Genomic DNA, 26061 nt, shown 5'->3' with positions numbered 1-26061 from the left:
GGGTGACCCATTATTCTGAGATGATGACCCCCGGTTCTAGACTCCCCAGCCAGGGAAACATCCTCCCTGTATGTAACCTGTCAAGCTCTGTAAGAATTTTGTATGTTTCAATGAGATCACCACTTGTTCAATCATGGGAGTGCCATCACAGTTTGGCCCATGCAGGATCTTGTCTGATGTCTACATACTTGTGCTTTCTGGCAGTGGTAGATTTGTAGTGATCGGGAGTGGAAGCCATGGTTGGTCTTTTTCCCTCAACCCAGCACAGGCCCACTAAGGCCTGTTTGTAGTACTCTCATGATTGCTTTAGCTGTTATTCAGAGACCCAAGATATCTAACATTCCAAAATCTCATAATGGGCTGAATTCTGGCCACCATTCTGCGCTGTTCTTTTGGCGTATACAGCTTTTTTTTGGAGCAGACAATAATCTGCAAGTTTAGCCAAAGTTTCTGCGCCATTCTAACGTAGGTATGTCCGGTTATTTTCGTTCCCAATTTTTTTACGTCACTGGGGGCGGAACCTGCCATGTGCACCACTTCTGGCCATTTAAGCAAGTTTGGCCAAGTACGATTTTTTTCTAAAACGGCGCACTGCACCCTTGTGAAAAACCTTCTCTACACTTAAGGAAATTGGCGCAGAGAAGAGAAAATCGGCGGAGAGAAGAGGCCATTGTTCAGCGGAGCTGAAGACGGAGCAGGTAGGTGGGGGAGTGGGTCATTTCAGTCCGGGATTGCAGCGGGCCAGTGTGGTGTCCTTTCGGCCCGGGATAGGTGCGAGCCGGCCCGCTGCCATCCCGGGCTGAAAGAACTCCTTACCGGCCGACATCACCTCTTTGGCTGAGATTAACTATCTCACCTGGTGAATGGATGGTGTCCGTGCATTCATACTAAGTGAGCCAGAACCTCCAGAAGAGGAGGAGAGAAAATAAGGAGGGGCGGGGGGAAAGCAAGAGAAGCTTATGTGTTACAAATCCTGTGGGTTGCTCATGATAAGTCAGATAATACACGGGCAGGCCGGTGCGGGGTCCTTTCGGCCCGGGATACGTACGGACCGGTGCGGGGTCCTTTCTGTCCGGGATAGGTGTAGGCCGGTGCGGGGTATTTTCGGCCCGGGATATGTACGGGTCGGTGTGGGGTCCTTTCAGCCCGGGATAGTTGTAGGCCGGTGCGGGGTCCTTTCAGTCCGGGATATGTACGGGTCGGTGTGGGGTCCTTTCTGTCCGGGATAGGTGTAGGCCGGTGCGGGGTATTTTCGGCCCGGGATATGAACGGGCCGGTGCGGGGTCCTTTCGGCCCGGGATACGTACGAGTCGGTGCGGGGTCCTTTCGGCCCTGGATGGCAGTGGCTTCAGTTTCCAGCCCTTCATCAGTTTCAGTTTCTAACCTCAGCCCTTCTGAGCGTCCCTCATTACACTAGCAACACCAGTTTTTGGCGCAGACCTTAAGCTCCACCCACAAAGCTTAAGGCCAATCTGCACCACTCAAAATTCAAAGTTAATTCCGGAGAAACTTGGATTTTTGTTTTTTGCCGCATTTGGGCCACTAAAAAAAAATCGCACGTACCTCTTCAGTGGGGCCAAAAATCACCCATGTGGAAAATTGAGCCCTAAAACCTAGCTATCATGTCATCTTCCGACTGGACTATTTTCAACACTTCATTAACCTGTTTTAGGTTAACAACTTTACGCAGGAACTTTACACAAACTCATTACAGGTAATCACTTGATTCAAAATAGTGGTCTCTGTAATTTCTACTTCTTGAAATGTCCAATTCAGTTGCAAATTAATTTGAAAATAGTTTTATAAATGGGAGATCAAGACATTTAACTGCATTGCACACCTGCTTACCTCCTCCCACGCAGAAGTGCTCACAATAGAAATAATTGTAATAGACCCTTGTGGTTATTTTAGTGCAGGAGAGCTTACTTTGAACTAAAAAATGACATTAGATAACATTGACATAACTTTTCATCTTGGCTCTGGAATTTATAAATGATTTATTTGGCAAAGGATTATGCTGAAGTCTCTGAGTATCATAATTCTCTCTTTAAAAATGTCAATATACTTAATCCTTGATACATTATTAAGTATGTGAATTAAACGCAGTAACAAAAGGTTCTGTTATAAGAGAGCTCAAAATGATAGCTGTAATTTAATTACAGTTTTAAATATGCTGTTGGTATTTAGACAAAGTAACTGAAGGTTATTGAAGGTTGAGAATAATTGGAGACTGGGGACACAATAATGAGCATGCACCAAAGAGAAGTGGAGCATTGTATTCCTACTGGACTCTATCCATAGGTAAACCAGATATGACTGTTATGCTAATCATTTAATTAATATCATGCATATAATTAGTAAATGAAGGGAAATATCATTGAAAAAACTTTAATTACAGGGAGATAAGTCACTACCTTTGAGCAAAGAATACTAACTATTCAGATACATTTTTATAAAAGGCATTCTTTCATCTTATCTCATTTGTAAGACACAATCCAGAGAGAACATGAGGGTTTTTTGTGCTCAGCTCATTATTTAAGCTACCATTTGTTATTTTCTGACCTTAAGCTTTAGATGATGCATGTTTTTTTCTCGGGACTGTACTCGATACATTTATTGCATTGGTTTAGACAGTAGAAGGTGCACATTTGTCATATTTTTTTTAATATTCTGGGATAACAAAGGCCATTTTAATACAGGGAAAGGTGGGTTTCTATAAGCCCCTTTTCACCTTATTGTTTCTGTCGATTTGTGCGTATGTGCCCAACTTCCATTTACAAAAGAATTGGCAACTGTGCTCTTCAACTTGACTTAACGGCGACAGTTCTGACAGCACAAAGACAGATTCAGCTATCATGGCTGTGCAGCTATCACAGATTTTACAGCCAACCAGATGCATTCAGTGCAGCAATTGTAGATTTTACATCTAACCCGGACGCTCCTCTAATCATCTAACTGATTGTGCAAAAAGACCCTTCAATGGTGCAGTTCATAAATTGTTGCAACAACACAGGAATGAAAAGAAAAGGAAAAAGAAAAGAAAGACTTACATTTATATAGCGCCTTTCACGACCACCGGACGTCTCAAAACGCGTTACAGCCAATGAAGTTATTTTGGAGTGTAGTCACTGTTGTAATGTGGGAAACGCGGTGGCCAAGCTGCGCATAGCAATGTGATAATGACCAGATAATCTGCTTTTGTTATGTTGATTGAGGGATAAATATTAGCCAGGACACCGGGGATAATTCCCTATACAACTGACAAACAAAATATCATTCGGACCAGAGCTACTAATGCGGTTGCTGTTTCACAGAAAGACATTAATATGCGCAGTGTGAGATTCAGGCTGAGAGTTCTGTGGGCCACACCGGAATGAACTCTGACACTGCCACCCAGTGGTTTTTGTGAACAATGGTCCAGAATTTCCTGGAGACTCCTGCATTATAATGGCGCATCTATGTCGCAAAACGGTCCCAGGAAATTATAGCGGAAGTGAGTTACACTGCTACTTACTCCACGCCATAATTTCCTGGGACTTTTGCACTGTTCCGCCCTTTCCGTTTGGGTATTTCAGCTGATTATCCTTGCTGCACCCCCATCAAAATTGCTGGCGAACAAGATTTGCCTTGATTAACGCCAGTTTTTACACGGCCGCCACTTAGTCTGCATAATAATGGCACTGCTGACTTGGCAGCAGTTTGATTTATTTTCTGCAAGATCATTTTTCAGGACAGTTAAACATGTTTTCCAGTTGCCGTGAATCATTTGCTTAGCTCCTGGTAACTTACAAGGTTGTCCGAGTTATTTCGAAGCATCCATTCAAAACAGGCATCAAGCTCTTCTGTAATGAAACCCTTAACAATCTAAGATTTAAATAAGCAGTCAATGCAGTTTACTAGGCACTGAATTGCTCTGCTATACCACGTCATTTGATGCTTCGCACAAATATTTAGCTTTCAATCAAAGGACTCAGCAGTGTATCTGCATTGGAATTTCATTATCATCTCCGAGTGCTCATTTGAAAATCTCTAAACAATCAAAAATCCATAGCTCTCCAAACTCCATGAATGTAATTGCATGCCCGAGTGCTCAATGGTAGAATATAAGAACATAAGAAATAGGAGCAGGAGTAGGCCATTTGGCCCCTCGAGCATGCTCCGCCATTCAATAAGATCATGGCTGATCTGATCTTGGTCTCAACTCCACTTCCCCACCTGCTCCCCATAACCCTTGACTCCCTTTGTTATGTCTTTGGATGCTCTGATAATGTCTCCATGAGGCATTGTATTGCACTTGAACTGTAGTGACCTTAGTCCATTTAATATAACTCCAGAGTGAGGATCACACCTGGTGGCCTGCCTTTTATACTAGGCCTGGCACACCTGTACAGGTAACCTACAAGTCTCCCACTGCAGTGCCCTCTGGTGGCACACCTTAGTGACCATACAACTGGTGTACAAGTTTCCCATAGTAGTGCCCTCTGGTGGCACATCATATGTAATAGTACCAGCAGTAAACATGTCTGGATACTTGACATCACTCTTCCCCCAAATCCTTAGTGCAAATCGCCTTCATGCATTGACTGTGCTCTGGGCTTAGCTCCATCTGGTTGACCCTTGGAGGGTTGTTTCCATCTTGGGTGAGTAGGTGGTGTTTCGTTGGCAGTAGAGGTGCTGGTGGTTTCTGTTCGTGAGTTCATGACCACTTCCCCCCAACATATAGATTATGCCGGTGGTTCATTACATTCATATACATTCAAGTGGTAGCAAAAAAAAAGTGCATTTACATCATTACATTTGTGATACAGTTGTGAGGCAAGTACATGTGACTGGTGAGGTACATTCTTGATACATACTTGGTGTCAGCACTGGTGCGTGAGGAAAAACTAGTGCCAGAACTGCTGGATGGTGTCCAGGTAGTCTGGTGGCGGCGCGGTGCCCAATGCTGGCAGTGGGAGCTCAGTTGGCTCAAGTTGCCTGCTCTCGGGGCCTTTGCCATTGCTCCTAGCATTGGGCAGGTTCACAAATGCCTGTGACCTCCCTGTCCTTTCCTTGTGGCCCGGGTTGCTGCTGCTCCCTGAGGAGCAGTCGTCTGGCAGTGCGCATGGAACTGCTGACATCACTCTCCCCCACTCGCTTGCCTGAGCGTTATTTGGTTTGGGATCCTGGCTGGTCCCGGTCCCATTTGGGAGAACTGTTGCGGGTGACCCTTTGTTCCCATGTGTAGCCTTGGTGGCGATAGGGTCTGGGGGCAGCGCCTTAGTGCGGTTTGCTCTTTCAGGCTCATGGCCATCGGATGCCTGAGAGGTGGAGCCAATCAGGAGCAGGGTATCGATACCAGTGCCGTTGCCCTCCTGAGATCGCTTGCTTTGCAGCTTGTCTATATTAGCTGCTTGTGACCACACTCCGTGGTGCATCACTCTGGTCCCAGGGACACAGGCTACAGCATTGGGTAGCTCGCTGGACCTGTGTGCTCCCGATGGGTGTTTGCCCGCTCCATTAACTGAATGCAGTTGAAATCCTACATCGCACAACGTTTAATTACTCATTGTAGATAAACTGTAGCTCCGATTGAAATTGCACGACTTTTCTTTGCTTATTACACGTATAAAACTCTGATCATTAATTACATGCGTTACATTTAACTCACAGTTGCTATTGCATTGATTGAGAATGTGGACCTGTCCCTTTAAGTGTGGTGGGTTGCTGGCCTCCTTTAAGAGAGCCTTGCTATCTTTACCCCAACCATCTTCTTCACTTGGTACCACATGTTGCTCCATCAGCGCTGCACCTCATGGTCTGGCCAGCTCCATCTTTTTCTTCAGCGCTTTACCTCGTGGTTTGGGCGACATCTTTCTTCCATCCACGATGTCAACTGCTGTGATCCTCTTCTCCCCGGGTTCTGCCACCAAGGCTGGGAAGTCACCTTTGGATCCGATTTTCTTCCTCCGGAGTCCTGCCACTGGAGCCCGGAAGATGCGTTCGGGTCGTCTCAGCTGGATCATCTCCACGCAGTCGTGCAGGGCGGTCTGTGCCTTGGATGCTGTGCTGGTCTGCTCTCTGGTGCCTGATCCAACCTCAGGTGGGGGCTTGCTTTGCCTCTGAACGCAGGGGACATCGATTGCTAGAGGGGTGAAATCTTCCCAGCTCCAATGGATCTTCTCCATCCACCTTATTCTGAGTAATGTTGGTCCATCACCTGCAACAATCCACAGTGGTAACTTGTGCACTGCGCCATCATGGAATACCTTTATATCCGCACTACCAACGACTGGGATAAGTTCATTGGTGTAGGTGCGCAGCTTTGCCTGAACCGGGATCAACTTGGGTCATTCAGCTTGATTGTCTCATAGCCTCTCGAAGGCTTTTTGATTCCTTACTGACTGGCTCGCCCCTGTGTCCGCTTCCATGAAGATTGGAGCGCCATTCATCTCGATTTCCATCCTCAATGAGGAACATTTTGTGGTGCAGGTAAACATACCATACACCTCATCGTAGGGCTGAGCTGACTCTCTGACTACCGCTTCATAATCCGTGCTTGATTCATGGCCATCTGCAGACTCTTCATCAACGCAGTGAGTCATATTTCTTTTATACATTCGCTGGAGGTGGCCCTTTGTGCTGCAGCCTTTACACACATAGTCCTTAAAACGGCACTGGTGAGCCCTGTGATTCCCTCCAGAAGGCCAGCAAGGTGCTCCTCGATTAGCCTCCCTCTGAGTTAAGGGACTTGGGGGCTGAAATCTTCACATTCTACAGTCCAGCCTCTAAAAGGCACTATTCTGTGTACAGTACTTGCTGGGTTTGAGTCCTGAGGATGAGTCATCCGCCTAGAGCCGCAGGTCGAGGTCATGAATGCCTGGCTCACGGAGATGGCCTTCTGCAGTGTGACTGTGGTATCCGCAGACAGTAACTTATGAAGAAGGTCCTCATGGCCAATTCCGATGACAAAGATATCCCGCAGCGCTTCGGTGAGGTGGTCGCCGAAGTCACACGGTGCCGCCAGCCTCCTGAGGTCTGCAGCATATTTCCCGATTTCCTGGCTTTTGGGCTGTCGGTGGGTATAAAACCGGTGTCTGGCTGTGAGGATGCTTTCTTTGGGCTTGAGTTGTTCTTGGATCAGCGTTACAAGCTCCTCGTACGTCTTGGTCATTGACTTCGCTGGTGCTAGCAAGTCCCTGACTAGGCCATAGACGGTGGGCCCACAATTGGTTAGCTCTGCGCTTAGCAGCCAGTGTGGCCAGATTATCACCTGCCAGGTTGTTTGCTGTGAAGAAATTGTCGAGCCTCTCCGCAAAGGCGCTGGTCATCACCATTGGCGAATTGCTGCAATGTACCAAGGTTAGCCATTTTCGCGTGAAAGTCCGTCATCTCGTCGCCAATTGTTATGTCTTTGGATGCTCTGATAATTGCTCCACGAGGCAATGTATTGCACTTGAACTGTAGTTCATTAGTCCATTTAATATAACTCCAAAGTGAGGATCACAGCTGGTGGCCTGCCTTTTATACAAGTCTCCCACTGCAATGCCCTCTGGTGGCACATTTTAGTGACCATACAGCTGGTGTACAAGTTTCCCATAGTAGTGCCCTCTGGTGGTAGATCATATGTAATAGTACAAGTATAAACATGTCTGGATACATGACACCCTTATCACTCAAAAATCTATCTATCTCACCTTAAATATATTCAATGACCCAGTCCCCACAGCTCTGTAGTAGGGAATTCCAAAGATTCACGACCTTCTGAGAGAAAAAATTCCTTCTCATTTCTGTTTTAAATGGGCTACCCCTTATTCTGAAACTATATCCCCTAGTTGTAGATTCCCTCACGAGGGGAAACATCCTCTCTACATCTACCCTGTCAATCTCCCTCAGAATTGTATACTACTCAATAAGATCACCTCTCATTCTTCTAAACTCCAATGAGTATAGACCCAACCTGCTCAACCTTCCTTCATAAGACAACCCCTCTGAATCTCTGAATCAGAAGGTTGTGGGTTCAAGAGCACAAAAATCTAGGCGGACACTCCAGTGCAGTGCTGAGGGAGTGCTGCACTGTCAGAGGTGCCATCTTTCAGATGAGAAAGTAAACCGAGGCTCCATCTGCCCTCTCAGGCTGATATACAAGCTCCCATGGCACTATTTCAAAGTGTCCTGGCCCATATTTATCCCTCAACCAACGTCACTAAAAACAGATTATCTGGTCATTATCACATTGCTGTTTGTGGGAGCTTGCTGTGCGCAAATTTTCTGCTGTGTTTCCCACATTACAACAGTGACTACACTCCAAAAGTACTTCATTGGCTGTAAAGCGCCTGGAGGCATGATGAGGTTGTGAAAGGCGCTATATAAATGCAAGCTGTTCTTTCTGTACTAAAAGGGTTTAATACTAATTATAATAATCTGTCTTCGATCACGTATGGATTATGGAAATAACCAGAATGTTTTGTTGTAATAAAAGCTTTCTTTTTAGCCTTTAGTGAAATTAGACTTTTTGTTTTGTATGCATTACGATGGAATTTTTTTTATTAAGGACAAAAAAATAATGAGATTCTCATTCAATTTATGGTTCATGCACAGGGCATCTATTCCAGCATTATTTCACTCTGCCACCCTGCTAATGAATATATTTTGTATCTTAGAAATCTCATCTCCATCTCTTCTATTAACAATAGCCCAGGGGTGATGCAGTGAGAACATTTGTGATGTATCTATGCGAGCAATGCACCTTGATGATGACTGTAAGGCACATGAAGTCCCTTGACTATTCTGTATCTTAAAGGGCAACGCTGACAGGTGGCTGGTCAGAGATCAGAAAACCTCATCTCCAATGTCAGTGAGGGCAAAGTCTTTTGACTTACAAGGATTAGTGATGCGTTCTGATCGCTGTCACACTGCAGGCTAGAATATGTTAGGCAGATCTACAAAAGCAGCATGGAATCAGGGCTTGCTGGAATATGCAGTGTGTGCCGCACATTTCTCAGGAGCTTTGCTTGATGATTCAATATTAGAATGATGCGCAAACAGCACTCCCGCCATTAACACGAAGCAAAAATGCAACCACTCAGGTTATTAGCAAGCCTTACTAAGAATCTTATTAAAGTTGAAATCTGTCTTATGAAAATCTATGGAATTCTGAAACTGCATTGTAACATTCCTGTACAATTTGTAATACTAGGGCCTCCCTGATGGTTGACTAGGCACATGCACCACAAAATGTGAGTAAGAAAGATTTGGATTTATATAGCGCCTTTCTAGACCACCGAACATCTCAAAGCGCTTTACAGCCAATGAAGTACTTTTTGGAGTGTAGTCACTGTTGTAATGTGGGAAACGTGGCAGCCAACTTGCGCACAGCAAGCTCCCACAACAGCAACATGATAATAACCAGATAATCTGTTTTTTTATTATGTTGATTGAGGGATAAATATTGTCCAGGACATCAGGGTTAACTCCCCTTCTCTTCTTCGAAATACGTCCACTTGATAGAGCAGACGGGCCTCGGTTTAACGTCTCATCCAAAAGATGGCACCTCCGACAGTGCAGCACTTCCTCAGCACTGGATTAAAGTGTCAGCCTAGATTTTTTGCTCTAGTCCCTGGGGTGGGACTTGAACACACAAGCCTTCTGACTCAAAGGCAAGTGCACTACCAACTGAGCCACAACTGACACTGTTTAAAACTTCGATCCCTGGCTCGTGCTGAGTTAATTGATGTCAGCCACACCGAAGTAAGTTTGATGTGATTCCTATTAGTGTCTGTGCCAAGAAAGGAAAAATTGCTCAGCAGCCCCACTCCCAATTATTATCCAGTGGCCTCTGCTGAAAAATGCACTGGGCGAGGGCACACTTACATTTGGCTGTGAGAGCTCCCACAGTTGAACAGCCTACCAAGACTCACAATCCAGGCTCATGCAGGAAGAATAGTGGCTTGGGAAGGTCTGGCATCAGGACCACAGGCACCTTTGGAACTGTGTCAACAACAACAACATGTATTTATATAGCGTCTTTAACGGAGCGAAATGTCCCAAGGCTCTTCACAGGATCGTTATCAAACAAAACTTATTGTTGAGCCTCATAAGGAGGTATGAGGACAGGCTTGGTCAAAGAGGTAGATTTTAAGGAGCGTCTTAAAGGAGGAAAAAGAGGTAAAGAGGCGGAGAGGTTTCGGGAGGGAATTCCAGAGCTTAGGGCCCAGGCAGCTGAAAGCACGGCCACCGATGGTTGAGATATAATAATCAGGGATGCTCAAGAGGGCAGAATTAGAGGAATGCAGGTATCTCGGGGGGTTGTGGGGCTGGAGGGGATTACAGAGGTAGGGAGGGGCGAGGCCATGGAGGGCTTTGAAAACAAGGATGAGAATTTTGAAATTGAGGCGTTGCTTAACCGGGAGCCAATGTAGGTCAGCTTCATTCACCCAATATTAAATAGTGGGCTTGATTGGTAAAGTAATATAGTAGCCTAGAGATAACTGTTGGTGATATTAGTAGATGAATAATTAAACACATTCATGAGAGATTCCTTTGTGACTATTTCTGCAGAGGCATTAACCTACTTAAAATTAACAGGTCTGCGTTAAAGTAATGGGCATGAAGAATGTGATACAAATGCATTAATTGTTTGTCTACTAATATCGATAACAGTAATTTGTAGGCTTATTTTACAGTATATGGTACAAAAAGTTAATCATATTTTCAATCACTTCAACTTCAGATTAATATTTCTATCCTGTGATTCATCTTCACCAGTTTTATTTTGATGGAGCAAGTTGTACACGGTTGGATGATGAGGCTGAGGGAGGGCTTGTGTTCAATTGCCGCTGGTGTAACGTGAGAATTGCCCTGAAATCCCAGTCCTCTGCTTCCCGCGAGCACTCGACAGAAAATGGCTAAAAAGATCCGCACCTACCTTTTCCTGCTGCTCCCACCAGCGATCCCAGTCCTGAGGATTTTCTCCCTGCGCATTGGAGCGCGTGCATGTCTGAACAGATGTATGCTGGAGCTGGAGTCACTGGGCAGCCAATCCAGGTAAAGTATTATCTCATTCATAATAATGGGAACTCCGTAAATAGGAGTTCTCATTATTATGATTCAGAATCCCCCCTCCACCCCAACACCAAAACACCAATAAAAAATAGGGGAAAAAAAATCACATATTTAACATTAATTTAAATTAAAATTAATAAATGTCTTAAAAATATATTTTTTTTTCCGATTTTTAAAAAAGTTTTAAAATTATGGTATAAAATAAACTTACCTTAGTGGGCAGGGTTTTTAACGTTAAAATGTGTTTTTTAAATGTTATTTTTATATGTTTTTGTGTGTTTTAAAACTCTTATGCTGGTAAAAGTAGGCTATGTGCCTGCTTTTACCAGGCGCAAGAGTTTCCAGGACATTTGCTGGGCCAGAGATGGGTAAATACTGCAAACTTGCCCATGTAAATGTCCTGGCTGTGGGGATATGGAGGATCTGATTGGAAAAACTGGTTTTCAGCGCATGGGCATTGGCGTCGAAAACCGGCTTTTGCGATGCCTTCCTGGGTCCATATACATTCTATACAGACCCAGGGAGGCCGGGATTTCAAGGCCTATTTGTCCAGATTGCCAAGCAGAGTAATAAGCAATGCATTTCTGTTTTCTAGAAGCCTAAACTATTTGAGTTCTCATCACTACATTCTGTGTGGTTGGAATCTAGGGCTACTGGCTCCACAAGTTCCTTAGTCGGACACTCATTGTCTTCTTTCACAATTTCACGGGAGGCTTCTACAACTGTGCTTGTGCCTAAAGGTGTTCACACAACAACAGCAAGGTCGGATCGGAACCTGGCGTCTATCTTTGGGAGTTCTTCAGTTTGAGACCTCCAAAACAGTCTTAGTAGACTTGCCGCTAAACATGTCCAACCAATCAGAGCAACAATTAACACAGCCAATAGGATGTTCAACTACACAGCCACTATAATAAAACAGAAGTCGGAGGGGGTAATGATCAACCTTCATAGTTCCCTAGTCACACCGCACCTTGAACACCACATCCAAATCTGGTCACCAGGAAACAAGAGAGACATTCAAGTCCTGGAGGTGGTGCAGCGTCTAATCCTCAGTGTCAGGGGTCTGAGTTATCAGAAAAGACTGGGAAAACTTTAGATTTACAGTCTGGAAAGGAGACATCTGACAGGTGATCTTATAGAAGTATATATAGTTCTCCAATTGAATATTGGGAAGACCAAAGCCATTGTTTTCAGTCCCCGCCACAATCTCCGTTCCCTAGCCACTGATTCCATCCCTCTTCCCAACTTCTGTCTGGGCTGAACCAGACTGTTCACAACATTGTTGTCATGTTTGACCCTGAAGTGAGCTTTTGACCACATATTCACAGCATAACTAAGACCGTGTTTTTCCATCTCCGGAACATTGCACGTCTCTGCCCTTGCCTCAACTCATCCACTGCTGAAGCCCTCATCAATTCCTTTGTTATCTCTAGACTTGACTATTCCAATGCACTCCTGGCTGGCCTCCCACATTCTACTCTATGCAAACCAGAGATGATCCAAAACTCGGCTGCCCATGTCCTAACTCACACCAAGTCCCGCTCACCCATCACCTCTGTGCTGGTTGACCTACATTTGCTCCCGATTAACGCCTCAATTTTAAAATTCTCATCCTTGTTTTCAAATCCCTCCATGGCCTCACCCCTCCCTATCTCTGTAATCTCCTCTAACCCCACAACCCCCCGAGATATCTGCACTCCTCTAATTCTGCCCTGTTGCGCATTCCTGATTATAATCGCTCAACCGTCGGTGGCCGTGCATTCTGTTGCCTTGGCCCCAAGCTCTGGAATTCCATCTTTAACCCTCTCTACCTCTCTCCTCCTTCAAGATGTTCCTTAAAACCTATCTCTTTGACCAAGCTTTTGGTCACCTGCCCGAATTTCTCCTTATGCAGCTCAGTGTCAAATCTTTTATCTCATAATACTCCTGTGAAGCACCTTGGGACATTTCACTACGTTAAAGGTGCTATATAAATACAAGATATTGTCAAGGACATAGAAATAGTTAAGCCAGACTTTTATACGGTGTAAATGAGGGACCTAATACTTGTTTTAGGACCTCTCTCCTAAATTTGACGGCCTCAGGATTTTTCAGCAGCCAGCCGGCAACAAAAAAATATGTAATTTTTCTTGAAGTTTGACGTGGGGCCAGGAGGAGCTGATATGCTCTTCCCATCTTCACAGCAATCCTGCGGGGGGGATAGGGGGAGGAGCTCTGCTGGCCCGTCATCGGCCCCTCTCCCATTGTCCTTCCCGTCCTGCCTCGCCGGGACTTACCTAAGGGCCGGTGTCGGCGAGTGGCCCGAAATTGATCCCCTTTCAATGGCCGAGCTACCGCTGTAGCCACGGCGGGTGCTGGGAGCTTGCTCAACTTGTTGAACTGAGCCCTGATGGCTGAGGCCCAATTTAGGGTGAGCCTCCTGGTTCGGGTGTGAGTTGTCCATGTGCTGTTGGTTATGCATCTGGAAAGGGGTCATAGCCAATTTCAAGTCTTACAAATTTTCCGGGCTATTCACTCAAGAAAAGCTAAGCATCAATCCTAATGTTGACATATGTCTATCTACTGCAAGTTTTAGATCTTTGATAGTTGCATGGGGCAACCTTTTATTTCTGGGACTGGAGCATATAAATCTAGGCCAACACTCCAGTGCAGTGCTGAGGAAGTGCTGCACTGTCGGAGGTGCTGTCCTTCGGATGAAACATTAACCCGGGCCCTGTCTGCTCTCTCAAGTGGACATAAAAGATCCCATGGCACTATTTCGAAGAAGAGCAGGAGAATTATCCCCGGTGTTCTGGCCAATATTTATCCCTCAATCAACATAACAAATAAAACAGATTATCTGGTCATTATCATATTGCTGTTTGTTGGAGCTTGCTTGTGTGCAAATTGGCTGCTGCATTTCCCACAGTACAACAATGACTACACTCAAAAAGTACTTCATTGGCTGTAAAGTGCTTTTGAGACGTCCGCTGGTCGTGAAAAATGCTATATGTCAGCTGGTAGTGTCAGCTGTGGCTCAGTGGGTAGCATACGCGCCTCTGAATCAGAAGGTTGTGGGTGCCTGGCCCAAGATGGCCCAAAGTGGAGGAAGAGCATCTGGGAGGGTGCTGAGCACCTCGAGGCTCGTCGCCGAGAGCATGCAAAAACCAAACGCAGACAGCAGAAGGAGCGTGCGGAAAACCAGACTACCCACCCACCCTTTCCTTCAACCACTGTCTGTCCCACCTGTGACAGAGACTGGAATTCCTGTATTGGACTGTACAGTCACCTGAGAACTCACTTTTAGCGTGAAAGCCAGTCTTCCTCGACTTCGAGGGCCTGCCTATGATGATGTGGGTTCAAATCCCACTCCAGGAACTTGAGCACATAAATCTAGGCTGACACTCCAGTGGAGTGCTGCACTGTCGGAGGTGCCGTCTTTCGGATGAGACGTTAAACTGAGGCCCCATCTACTCTCTCAGGTGGACGTAAAAGATCCTATGGCACTATTTCAAAGAAGAGTCGGGGAATTATTCCCGGTGTCCTGGACAAAATTTATCCCTCAATCAACTTAACAAAAAAAACAGATTGTCTGGTCATTATCACATTGCTGTTTGTGGGAGCTTGCTGCCACATTTCCCACGATACAACAGTGACTACGCTCCAAAGGTCTGTAAAGTGCTTTGAGACATCCGGTGGTCATAAAAGGTGCTATATAAATCCAAGTCTTTCTTTTCATTTTTTTTTAACCAAACTGTGTTTTGTGATTGCACTACAAACTATAAACTATGATTACTCCAGTTGGGCAGGGGCAGTCGAGACTGAAGAGGGCATTGATATTTCCAGAACTCTTAATCTCAATCCTTTTTGCAATATATATTTAGAACAATAGATGTCAGAATCCAATAAATCTATTGATTTCGGTGAATGAGCTGTCAATCCTTTTACCAAAAGTGTAGGCTGCTTGTGCTGCACGCTGAGTATTATTACTTACATAACTCATATTCATCAGTCCTGGTTTAAAAGCCTTTTGTAAACTGTGGCGTATAGATATTAAATTGTGATAGCTGAAAATTTTAATTTGGAATTCTAAAAATGTAATTTAATTTGTTTCACTTTGGCAAGCTAGTTTATTTTATACTTTCTCCCTTTAGATCTCATGGAGGAGAAATTCATTTCGCGGCTGCCTGTTTTCCGTCTGAAAATGGCCGCCGCCGGTTAAAAATTTGGGAATGTTGGGGGTGGGGACTTGGTAGCCCCATTGAAGCCCATGGTCTGCCCGATGCAATATTCAGGCAGACCTGTAAATGGGCAAGGAGCCTGCCTGCCTGAAACAGATGGAAAGCTGCTTAAATCGGCGTCCTATATTGGTTGAAGGACCCCCCAATTGCAAAATCCAGGTACAAACAAGTGGAGTGTGCACGGTGCCCATTCCGCCCCGTTGTACCAGGGGATGAAGAGGAAGAGGTCCCTAAAATGATAAGTGAAACATAATTGTTGTGGGGGTGCAGGAATGCTCTTTTGGGCTCCCTAACAATAATGTGGATTGCAGCCAGCCTGAGCTCCCCACACTCTGCTATCCCCACCCACCCCCACCCCTCCACGAACCTCCCCCCCACCCCCCACAGGACCCACCTTACTCTGGCCAGGTCGGCCTCCTGCCAGCCTGATATTGCACTGACCTGAAGCTGACCAGGTTTGTAGCAGGTTCATCCAACACCTGTCATTTTACTCCTCATCTTCCACCATGGGGCTTTCCTCCAACTCATGCTGCCGACACTTGCATATGAAACAGATTAAAATGACAAAAGCTATGGGTTGTGGTTACCACCACACACGCTGGCGGGTACTGGGACTCAAAAATGTGGCTGGCAGCACAAGCGAGGACCAGTACCCGTGAGCTACCCAGATAATGTAGCTACTGACCTACATTGACCTCCAGTTAAGCAACGCCTCGATTTCAAAATTCTCATCCTTATTTTCAAAACCCTCCATGGCCTCGCCCCCCGTTATCGCTGTAATCTCCTCCAGCCCCACACACCACCGAGATATCTACGCTCCTCTAATTCTGCCCTCTTGAGCATCCCTAATTATAATCACTCAATCATTGGTGGCCGTACCTTCTGTTGCCTAGGCCCCATGCTCTGGAGCTCCCTGCCTAAACCTCGCCACCTCTACCTCTCTTTCCTCCTTCAAGACGCTCCTAAAAACATACCTCTTTGACCAAGCTTTTGGTCACCTGCGCTAATTTCTACTTATGCGGCTCGGTGTCAAATTTTTTAAATCTCATAATACTCCTGTGAAGCGCCTTACGTTAAAGGCGCTATATAAATACAAGTTGTTGTTGTTGTTGATAGGTCAGAGATGTCACCTCTGCCCGAACATGCCACCACACTATATCGAAGTTGTAACTTCAGCCACAGCATTGCTCTGGTTTTAAAGGGCACCTGCACCAAGCTAGTTATTAATGGCTCCCAGGAATGAGTATGCAGGCTCTGCTCATAAACAGAGCCCGGCAAGTAATTAAAGCAATAGCTATGACCCAGTGCTTTCATTTGCTCTCTGTCCACCAACATTATGGCTTTGTGTTCACACACCGCAGTATAATACAATTACGATAATGTGGGCAATGAATTCCTACGTTTCTGTACTTTCATAAGGGTTCTATTCATTAATATTTGCCACACTGTAATTTATGATCTATGGTCTCTCTTCATATCTTCTGAGAAAACACTTTTGTCATGTGAAAAGTATTTGTCAATTTGTTCCCAAGAACATGAATAAAGCATATGCATGCAGATGGTTTGTCCTTAATTATGTTTATATCACAGCAAATTGCAAGTAAATGAATTGATGAAAAAGCTTTTAAATGATTACTAAATTAAAAAAAATGAGTGTCATTCTAAAAATATGCAGTACTTCATAAGAAGCACATTAAAATGAACTGATTGTCCTATTCATTACTTTAATCCTAAGTGAATAAAATATTAAATTAATTTTGCTGCGAAATGCAGATGCCAGTGTCTTTAATCTCTTTTGGTTTTGAATTTCTTTTTATTTGAGTAAGAAATACATTTTTTCTATCTATAAAGCCATCCATAATAGAGAAAGGTTGAAAACAAATAAAATGTCAACAACATGGAACCAGAACTCAGGGAAATGTCAATGATGGTATTCATAGCTTTCTAGCAATACCCTTACATTGTCGACAGTTTTCCCACCCTGGGTCTATGTTATTGCTTTCATGCTGTGAGAAATACAAAAATGTATAAACAACAGAGAGTGACAGTCAGTTGTTCATCCAATTCTTAGCTTAACATCTTCAGGTGTACCACCTTTAGTATTCGGATGTTCCACAAAAGGAATATCAGTGTATTGTAAAAGACTCGGACATCAAAGCTAAAGTCAACACACTCCCAATAACCAAGGCTGGTGTTTGAGGCTTTGTACACTGTGAGTGAATACAGGCAAACCACTAAATTTGCATTTATATAGTGGCCCAAAGCATTTCATACCAATGAATTACCCTTGGATTAGAGTTACTATTTTTTATTTATTTATTTATTCAAGGGATGTGGGCATCACTGGCAAGGTCAGCATTTATTGCCTATTCCTAATTTCCCTTCAGGAGGTGGTGGTGAGCTGCTGCGTTGAACCACTGCAGTCTGTGTGGTGAAGGTGCTCCCACAGTGCTGTTTGGGAGGGAGTTCCAGGATTTTGACCCAGCAACGATGAAGGAATGGCAATATATTTCCAAGTCAGGATGGTATGTAACTTGAAGGTGAACTTAGATGTGATGGTATTCCCATGCCTGCTGCCCTTGTCCTTTTAGGTGGTATAGATCACGGGTTTGGAAGGTGCTGCTGAAGAAGCCTTGGCGAGTTGCTGCAGTGCATCTTGTAGATGATACACACTGCAGCCACGGGGCGCTGGTGGTGGAGGGAGTGAATGTTTAAGGTGGTGGATGGGGTGCCGATCAAGCGGGCTGCTTTGTCCTAGATGGTGTCAAGCTTCTTGAGTGCTGTTGGAGCTGCACTCATCCACTGCTGACTTGTGCCTTGTAGATGGTGGAAAGGCTTTGGGGAGTCAGGAGGCGAGTCGCTTGTCACAGAATACCAAGACGCTGACCTGCTCTTGTAGCCATAGTGTTGCTATGTAGGGAAATATTGTAGCTAATTTGTGCCCAGCAAGGTACAACAAACTACAGTGAAGTAAATGACCAGTTAATCTGTTTTGATGGTGATGGTGGTTGAGGGATATGTGCTCAAGTCCTAGTATGGGGCTTGAACCTTCTGACTCAGAGGTGAGAGTGAGACCACTAAACCAAGACTGCCAGTAAAGGGCCCATTGTAACCGCTCTGACCGGCGGGAATGGTGGGAGGGGGTGTTAAAGTTACATCAGTGGCTGCTCCGCACCCTCACTGCACTGCTTCCCATCCCCCCATCCCATTTTAACTCACCAGTTTCAGGCTCCATGTCAGCCGACCGCCTCAAGCAAGGAGGGAGGTGGTTCTAATTAATACGTCAAAGTCTCCTTCTGATGACATCACATATAACTCCAATTCATGGATGCTCCGGCCATTCTCGGACCCGCCAGCAAAAGCTAACGGGATTGGTTCTGTGAACTCCTGAAGCTCACCTGTCACTCTTTCTCCCCTTCCACCATCTGCTGCCTATTCACTCCTGGACTGTCTGAGAATGTAGCTAGTTACCCAACACTAGATCACGAGGGATCACTCCCGATCCAGGCCAACTTGAGCAACCTACCACCAACCCGTCTCAAATCTAGAAGAGCTTTTTGGACCGTCACCAAAGCCCTTCAGCGATCTCCCCTCAGCTTTGATGACCGATGGCAAAATGCTTGGAAGAACTGCAACATATGGAACGGATTCCTTATCGAGGACCCCACAGTACAACCTGAGGGATCAAACCTTCCTCACAAACAGTGGACAACCATCAACCGCCTCAGAACCGGTCATGGTCGATGCTGCCACCTTCTCCATAGGTGGAAGATTAAAGCCTCCCCATCATGTGACTGTGGAGCTGCTAATCAGACCCTGGAGCACATCATTGAGCACTGCCCTCGGAGGAAATTCACAGGCAACCTACAAGATATCCACGCTGTTACACTTTGGCCTGGATATTGACGTTTGATTTGCTTTGCTGCCACCATACGAAAGAAGAAGACTAGGGAGGGAGGGGTGGGGGCAATTGTTCATTTGTTGTGGATCCAACCTTGTAAAGCTGCCATTATCGTGTAAAATGTGTTGTGGGTTAACCAAAATAACATCACACCTATAAAGTTATCACCTGATTTGAAATAGTCCAAATTTGAGTGTTTGGCAATGAACCTGAAAATGCAGGTTCAGGTGGCATTGGGTGTGATTTGATTCCTAGCACATTGCTGTTTTAGGAGTTGGTAGCTTCCAGCTACATTACATTTTCATATTCACAAAATGAATTTACAGAAATTTCAGTACTCTTAATTTATGTTTCTCTTCATTTAACAGTTTGGAGCACTACGTCATGGCCTGAGATGTGTTGACTTGCAGATGCTTTTAGACCAAGATATATTTAGACAGCAGCAGCCACAACTTCAAGCTGTTCCATGTAACATCGAGTGTTTCTGTTGATAAAATGTTGCTGTAATGAGTAGCACAGAGTTGAAGGACAGGGAAGTTATGCGGTAATAAAAACAGAAAATGCTGGAAATGCTCAGCGGGTCAGGCAGCATCTGTGGAGAGAGAAACAGAGTTAATGTTTCAGGTCGATGACCTTTCATCACCAGTTCTGATGAAGGGCCATCGACCTGAAACGTTAACTCTGTTTCTCTCTCCACAGATGCTGCCTGACCTGCTGAATATTTCCAGCATTTTCTGTTTTTATTTCCAGCATCCGCATTATTTTGTTTTTATATTAACAGTTATGCAGTATGTCGATGCTCCGAAAACCTGTGTCGCAGAAGGATAGGACGTGGATTAGTCATTGCAGTTCCACACACTACTAGGGGAATCAAGGGGTATGGTGAGAAAGCAGGAATGGGGTACTGAAGTTGCATGTTCAGCCATGAACTCATTGAATGGCGGTGCAGGCTAGAAGGGCCGAATGGCCTACTCCTGCACCTATTTTCTATGTTTCTATGTCTATGTTTCTACAATGCATTTCTGACTTTGTTGTGCAGTCAGAGGGAGCTGGTGAAGGAAGTTAAGTACTCTCCAAAAGTGAACAAGAGAAAATTGGATATTAAGGGAATCAAGGGATATGGGGATAGTGTAGGCAAGTGGAGTTGAGGTAAAAGATCAGCCATGATCTCATTCAATGGCAGGCTCGAGGGGCCAGATGGCCTCTTCCTGCTCCTATTTCTTATGTTCTTATTTAAAAGTGGAGTGTGAATCACTCATTGAGTCCATTTTGAAACACCTTCTACTAGCTGCCTCAATATAACAGTTACTTGTTCTTTCTGTATGGGAATGGCATATCACCTGGCAAGCACAGGCAAAAGCTTCAAAATAGTACATAAAATTAAAAGAAATGCAAAAGTTTTGATATACACTTATTTTGAGTCATCTTAACTATAGATTGTTCAGAAAACCATGTTGAATATTCAGCCGATGGCATTTTATTCATTGATAGAATGTTGAATCTGACAATCCTATTGATTGGGAGAGCAAATTGTTAATGTGTGGTCCAAGAATTGTAGAGCACAGAAGGAGACCTGGGCCGGCTCTTTGAAGAGCTGTCCAATTAGTTCTACCCCCCTGCCCTACAAATTTCTCCTTTTCAAGTATTTATCTAATTCCCTTTTCAGATGTTACTATTGAATCTGCTTCCAGCACCCTTTCAGGCAGTGCCTTCCAGCTACTATCCTGAGAATTAGTTCGTCTTCCAAAGCTCAATAGTCACACCTTTTTTACAGGGATCTAGCGACATACCAATATTTGTCTCTATAAATAATTTCATAATCTTTGCTATATTAACAAAACTTGAGAATTAAACTTCAGAGAAGATAGGTTGCTGTGGAAACTCTTAACTTTTTTAGGAAAACATTGCATGAATTAATTATATTTTCATTACCAAACACACATTTAGGACTGAGATGAGGAGAAGTGTCTTCACACAGAGGGTGCTGAAGCTTTGGAATTCTCTACCACAGAGGGCTGTGGAAGCTCAATCGTTAAGCATATTCAAGACAGAGATCGCTAGATTTTTGAATATTAAGGGAATCAAGGGATATGGGGATAGTGCAGGCAAATGGAGTTGAGGTAGAAGATCAGTCATGATCTTATTGAATGGTCAAACGGCCGAGTCCTGTTCCTATTTCTTATGTTCTTTATCCGTTACTGTTGTTATAATGAAGACTTTAGAATGGGGGCAAGGGGGCGGGGGTGTTAAGAATTCATGTCATATCAATTCCGGTTCGGTGGTGTCAGCAACTTCCTTAAGCAATCTTGCTTGCCCATTTACAGTGATTGATTCCCAGTGCCCTGTATCTGATGGTGCAGTAGCTGGACCCAGGAGCGTAACAATGAAACTCCCTTGTGATCTAGACTGGATCTCCATGTCTTTAGCAGATGTCGCCATCAATTTCTCCGAAGGCGGACTGAATAACCACTAGGTGAGGATACTATTTGGACCAGTTCACATGCTGATTTATTCCATGGTGGACAACATAGACCTCAGAGTATGATGAACGTCACTTGGTTCAATTAGTTTGACTTCCGTTTGCGAAGCATTACAAAAATAAAAAACAAAAATAAAGAACTCGACGTCAGAGAGCTAGGTTTGTTTTGCTATCCTCCCCGTTGATTGTGCAGAGATTATTTTTGCTCTCTCCCTTGCAGCCTATCTGCTGCTTGGCAGACTTTCGGATGTTTGTGTTGAAAACCTAAGGCAAATGGCAGATACTGGAAATCTGAAACAGGAACAGAAAAAGCTGGAAATGCTCAGCAGGTCTGTCTGCATCTGTGGAGAGAGAGAGAGAGTTAACGTTTCAGATGATCAGCTCAGAACCAGTTCTGCTGAGAAGGGTCCACACCTGTCACGTTATCTCATCTGTTTCTCTCTCCCGAGATGCTAACTGACCTGCTGAGTCTTTCCAATCAATTTTTGAATTTCTATTTTTTTTAAAGCCTCTTTTCAAAGCTAGGAGAGCGCAGAAGCGTGTCAGCAGCAAGCAGCGAGATCCTGAATGAACAAACATTGCTAACAAATGGGTCAATGTTTAGCAGCTCTTCGCACCAACAGCCCATCCTGCCTTTAGAATGCCTCTTCACTGCTATTGGATTTACAGCAGAGCATGTAACTGTCTGGAGCAGCTAACTCCTTTGTTCAAAATGCATTTCAAGACAACCCATGCCAGGCTATTTTTTCTGCTGTCCAGTCTCTGTCTATATCTTTCCCATATGTGAAAAAGTGGCCACAGAATCCCCAACCATAATTGGGGAATGTTCTGGACTGAACACACTGGGGGACATTTATTTTAATCACATTAAGGGATGGATTTTCTGCTTTTGAGATTTCGGGGCGATAATGGCGGCAGGACGGTCCTGATACCGTCTGGAAAAAGTTTGTGCCCTTGTCTGCAAAATCGGGCAAAAAATTAGGTTCCATGATCGGGGGATAAAAATCAGGCATTATATAAGGAAGTTTTTGAGCCCCAGCCGAAAATCACGGCATTAAAAAAGTTTGGTTGATTTAAGGGACTTCATTGTTGCTCAGTGCCCTGCAACATAACCTTGTCTATTGTATGGTTTTCTTTTGCTGCGACACAGTTTTTGTTACTTTGTTGCAGTAAAATTTATGATTCGTCCTTTGCCATTGGTGACTTGTGCATCATTCTAACATTCACCGGAGATGTGCCTTTATGGGGGCACAAAGTGAGTCCAGTATTAGCTCCATCCACCAGTTTCCTCCATTTCGGAGAACAGGCCCATTATGAGCTGGCAACATGCGACTGTTGGTCCAGCAGCATCTCCACGCTGTCTCCCCCGTGGATGGTGTGGCTATCCAATGGGGGCCTCACCAGGCTCCTCTTCATCATCCTCCGCCTGGTCCCTCATGATGGCCAAGCTGTGCAACATGTAGCACACCACAATGATTTCAGAAACCTGTTTATGGGAGTATTGATGGCTGCCTCCAGAGCAGTCCAGGCATTGGTCTGCCTGTAGAAGATGGCATATGTCTTTCGGAAGTGCAGCATTCTCACACACTGCTCCTCAGAGAGCTGGAGGTATGATCATGGTGCCTCTAGACCTGTGGGGGGGTAAGCCCTTCTCCCCAGTCCTCTCCTCATCCGTAGGCCGACATGGCCAAGAGCCCTTCTTCTATCTTGACGCCGTTTGCAATAGCATGGAGCATGATGCGCTGGTGAATTAGTAATGCCCCCATTAAATTCTCTCATTGACATTGTAAGGGCACTGTAATGACAGATAATACTGCCGCTTTCAAGTTGGAACTTCACGCAACGTGATGTGCGCAACTGTTGCAGTCAATGTGACCTGCGATGTAGGATCCTCATCCCTCCATTTAGAAAAGCTGCCAATACCACCTGCTGCACCCTGGGAACGTCTGGTTTTTCAGACATTTCCTGGGGTGGGCGTTAAATGAGGCTTTAGGGTCGTATTTTGCATCCAGGGCGCTAGCGGAGCATTGCACGACAATTGACGTCATGATCTCAGTGAAACTAGAGGGTGGGGCGATATGTTTTTGCACTGCTGCAAACCATGAGCCGAATTTGCCCGCCGTTACGCTTAGAAACGCCATTTGCCGCCCCTCTGGGGAGCAAACAGAGGCACAAATAATCCAAAAATCCAGCCCTTATAAGACTTTTGGTAAAATTGGAGTTCAGTATCGGACTTCAAGATGGAGAAGGATATTATATTGAGCCATTTCTGACGAAGGGTCATTGACCTGAAACGTTAGCTCTGTTTCTCTCCCCACAGATGCTGCCTGACCCGCTGAGTATTTCCAACATTTTCTGTTTTTATTTCAGATATTTGCTTTAGTGTTATATTGAGCCTTACCTGTTCATAGCACTCAATATTTGTTGTATCAGTATATACTACTTGTACTTTGGTACCTTGCCATACTGTGTTGATTTTTCATTATTCCCTCTCACTTTTGCAATTTCATCTTGGAGCCACATGGTCCAAGAAAGACAATTTTGATATTTTGCATATTTCAAAATGCATCGGCTTCAGTGTTCAGTTTTTGTCCAATACATTGTGTTAACCAACCGAATACTATTCCAGATGAACCAATTTGAAAACATTCATAGAGTGACAATCTATCAAGTCAGATCGAGAGCTCAGGTTGTTCAGAGGTTTGACGCAGATGGACGTGTTTAATTTTTATTCCCACTGCGCCTCTGTTCACTCAGTTTGTGCATATTTGTTTTGTGGTGTCCGTATTCTCGTTTCTATTCCTGTCTCTGGTATGAGTTCATTATTTCACAAGATATGTCTTATGAGGCTAGTAATAAACTTGCTTTGAGCTGCTGCACTCATTTGAATAATGAACCTTTTAAACCCTTCAGATGCACATCTTCCTTTGACAGGAGCGAAGATGTTGCATTCTGATGATATTCATAATACTCGTCTTGCAAATAATATATGCATTATAAAGGTTTACCTTTGTTTCTGTTGTAATGGGGCAACGTGTAAAGGTTTACGATATTATATTCTTAAAAAAATGTCACTCATGGTTAGGTTGAAAATTTAAAAAAGACATGGCAACTCTCAAAACAACAGCTAAACATACTTATAAGTAAAATTTCCACTTGCAGACTACAAAGAGACAGAGAGCAGCTTCACCCATTTCTACACAATCGATGGATTTACCTGATGGGAATTCCATTAACTGAACCAGATGTTTGGGTGACCTCCTTGACTCCTACTTGTCTATCTATGAATAAATAAAACCATTTCATGGATTGTGCTGACAATGCGTGCGAATTGAGATTTGTTTGGCACCTTGCGAAGCTTTTGCCTCATTACAGCAGGGGTGTAAAATTCGTGTTGCCCGTACTGTTTGAAAATGCATACATTCCACTCCAACACCGTTTAATGTCATTAAAAGTGCATGTTTCGCATTTCAAGTCAATTTCCCTCCTCCCCCCATTTTAAATGTCCTCTCTTCTGCTTGATTCATTTATGACAGTTTCCCTCCAGATGCCACAATGGGTTCTAACTGGCTGCGGTGTTGCAGCTCACAGTTCTTATATTTGGAAAACATTTTTCATTTATCGATAAGAATTGTAATGGTCGGCAAAAATATGAATCCTAAAGTAATATTCTTACAACATATTCAATTTGGCCTTGAACACATTCGGGTAGATCTTGGCTGTGTGCAATAGTATAAAATGAGTGCAAGCGAGTCGGTAGCCCAGTTTTACATCTCTCCTGGTTTTTATTTTCATTGACGTAATCGGTAATAAGAATCAGGACAGGTGTCAAACGGGCTGCCGATTTTCCATCGCCTGTCTTACACTATCGCACTAAGTCAAGATCTAACACTAGACTTCCGAAACAAGTGCTCTACTCCAAGCTCCGGCATGGCAAGTGAGTCCCAGGAGGGCAAAGAAAACGCTTCAAAGACACCCTCAAATCTTCCTTGAAAAAGTGCAACATCCCCACCGACACTTGGGAATCCCTGGCCCGAGACTGCTCAAAGTGGAGGAGAAGCATCCAAGAAGGCGCCGAACACTTTCAGTCTCTTCGTCGGGAGCATGCGGAAGCCAAGAACAAATGACAAATCAAGCAGCTCCCCCCCCCCCGCCCATTCAACCACCATCTGCCCCACCTGTGACAGAGACTGTAGATCCTGCATTGGTCTCATCAGTCACCTTAAAACTCATATTAGTGTGGGAGCAAGTCATCCTCGACTCCGGGTGACTGCCTAAGAAGAAGATGTCAAGATCTACCCAGGGAGTCAAGGCCACCTGCAGCCTTTAGGTCAAGCAGGATTAGAGGGTACATAAGAACATAAAAATTAGGAACTATTTGACCCCTCGAGCCTGCTCCACTATTCAATAAGATTATG

The 26061-nt window shown here is 44.5% G+C and overlaps 1 long non-coding RNA gene across 1 annotated transcript; it reads left to right on the top strand.

Moving 5' to 3' along the window:
• Window positions 1-1459: 1459 nt before the first annotated feature.
• Window positions 1460-24955, top strand: LOC139281434 (uncharacterized). Its single transcript, XR_011596870.1, has 4 exons — window positions 1460-1714; window positions 17651-17788; window positions 21489-21637; window positions 24806-24955. It is a non-coding gene; the product is annotated as an uncharacterized lncRNA (long non-coding RNA).
• Window positions 24956-26061: the final 1106 nt, after the last annotated feature.

The sequence above is a fragment of the Pristiophorus japonicus genome, chromosome 15, assembly GCF_044704955.1.
Source record: "Pristiophorus japonicus isolate sPriJap1 chromosome 15, sPriJap1.hap1, whole genome shotgun sequence".
In the NCBI taxonomy this organism is placed as follows: domain Eukaryota; kingdom Metazoa; phylum Chordata; class Chondrichthyes; family Pristiophoridae; genus Pristiophorus; species Pristiophorus japonicus.
Note: the sequence above shows the minus strand (reverse complement) of the source record. Positions and strands in the feature narration are given on the sequence as shown.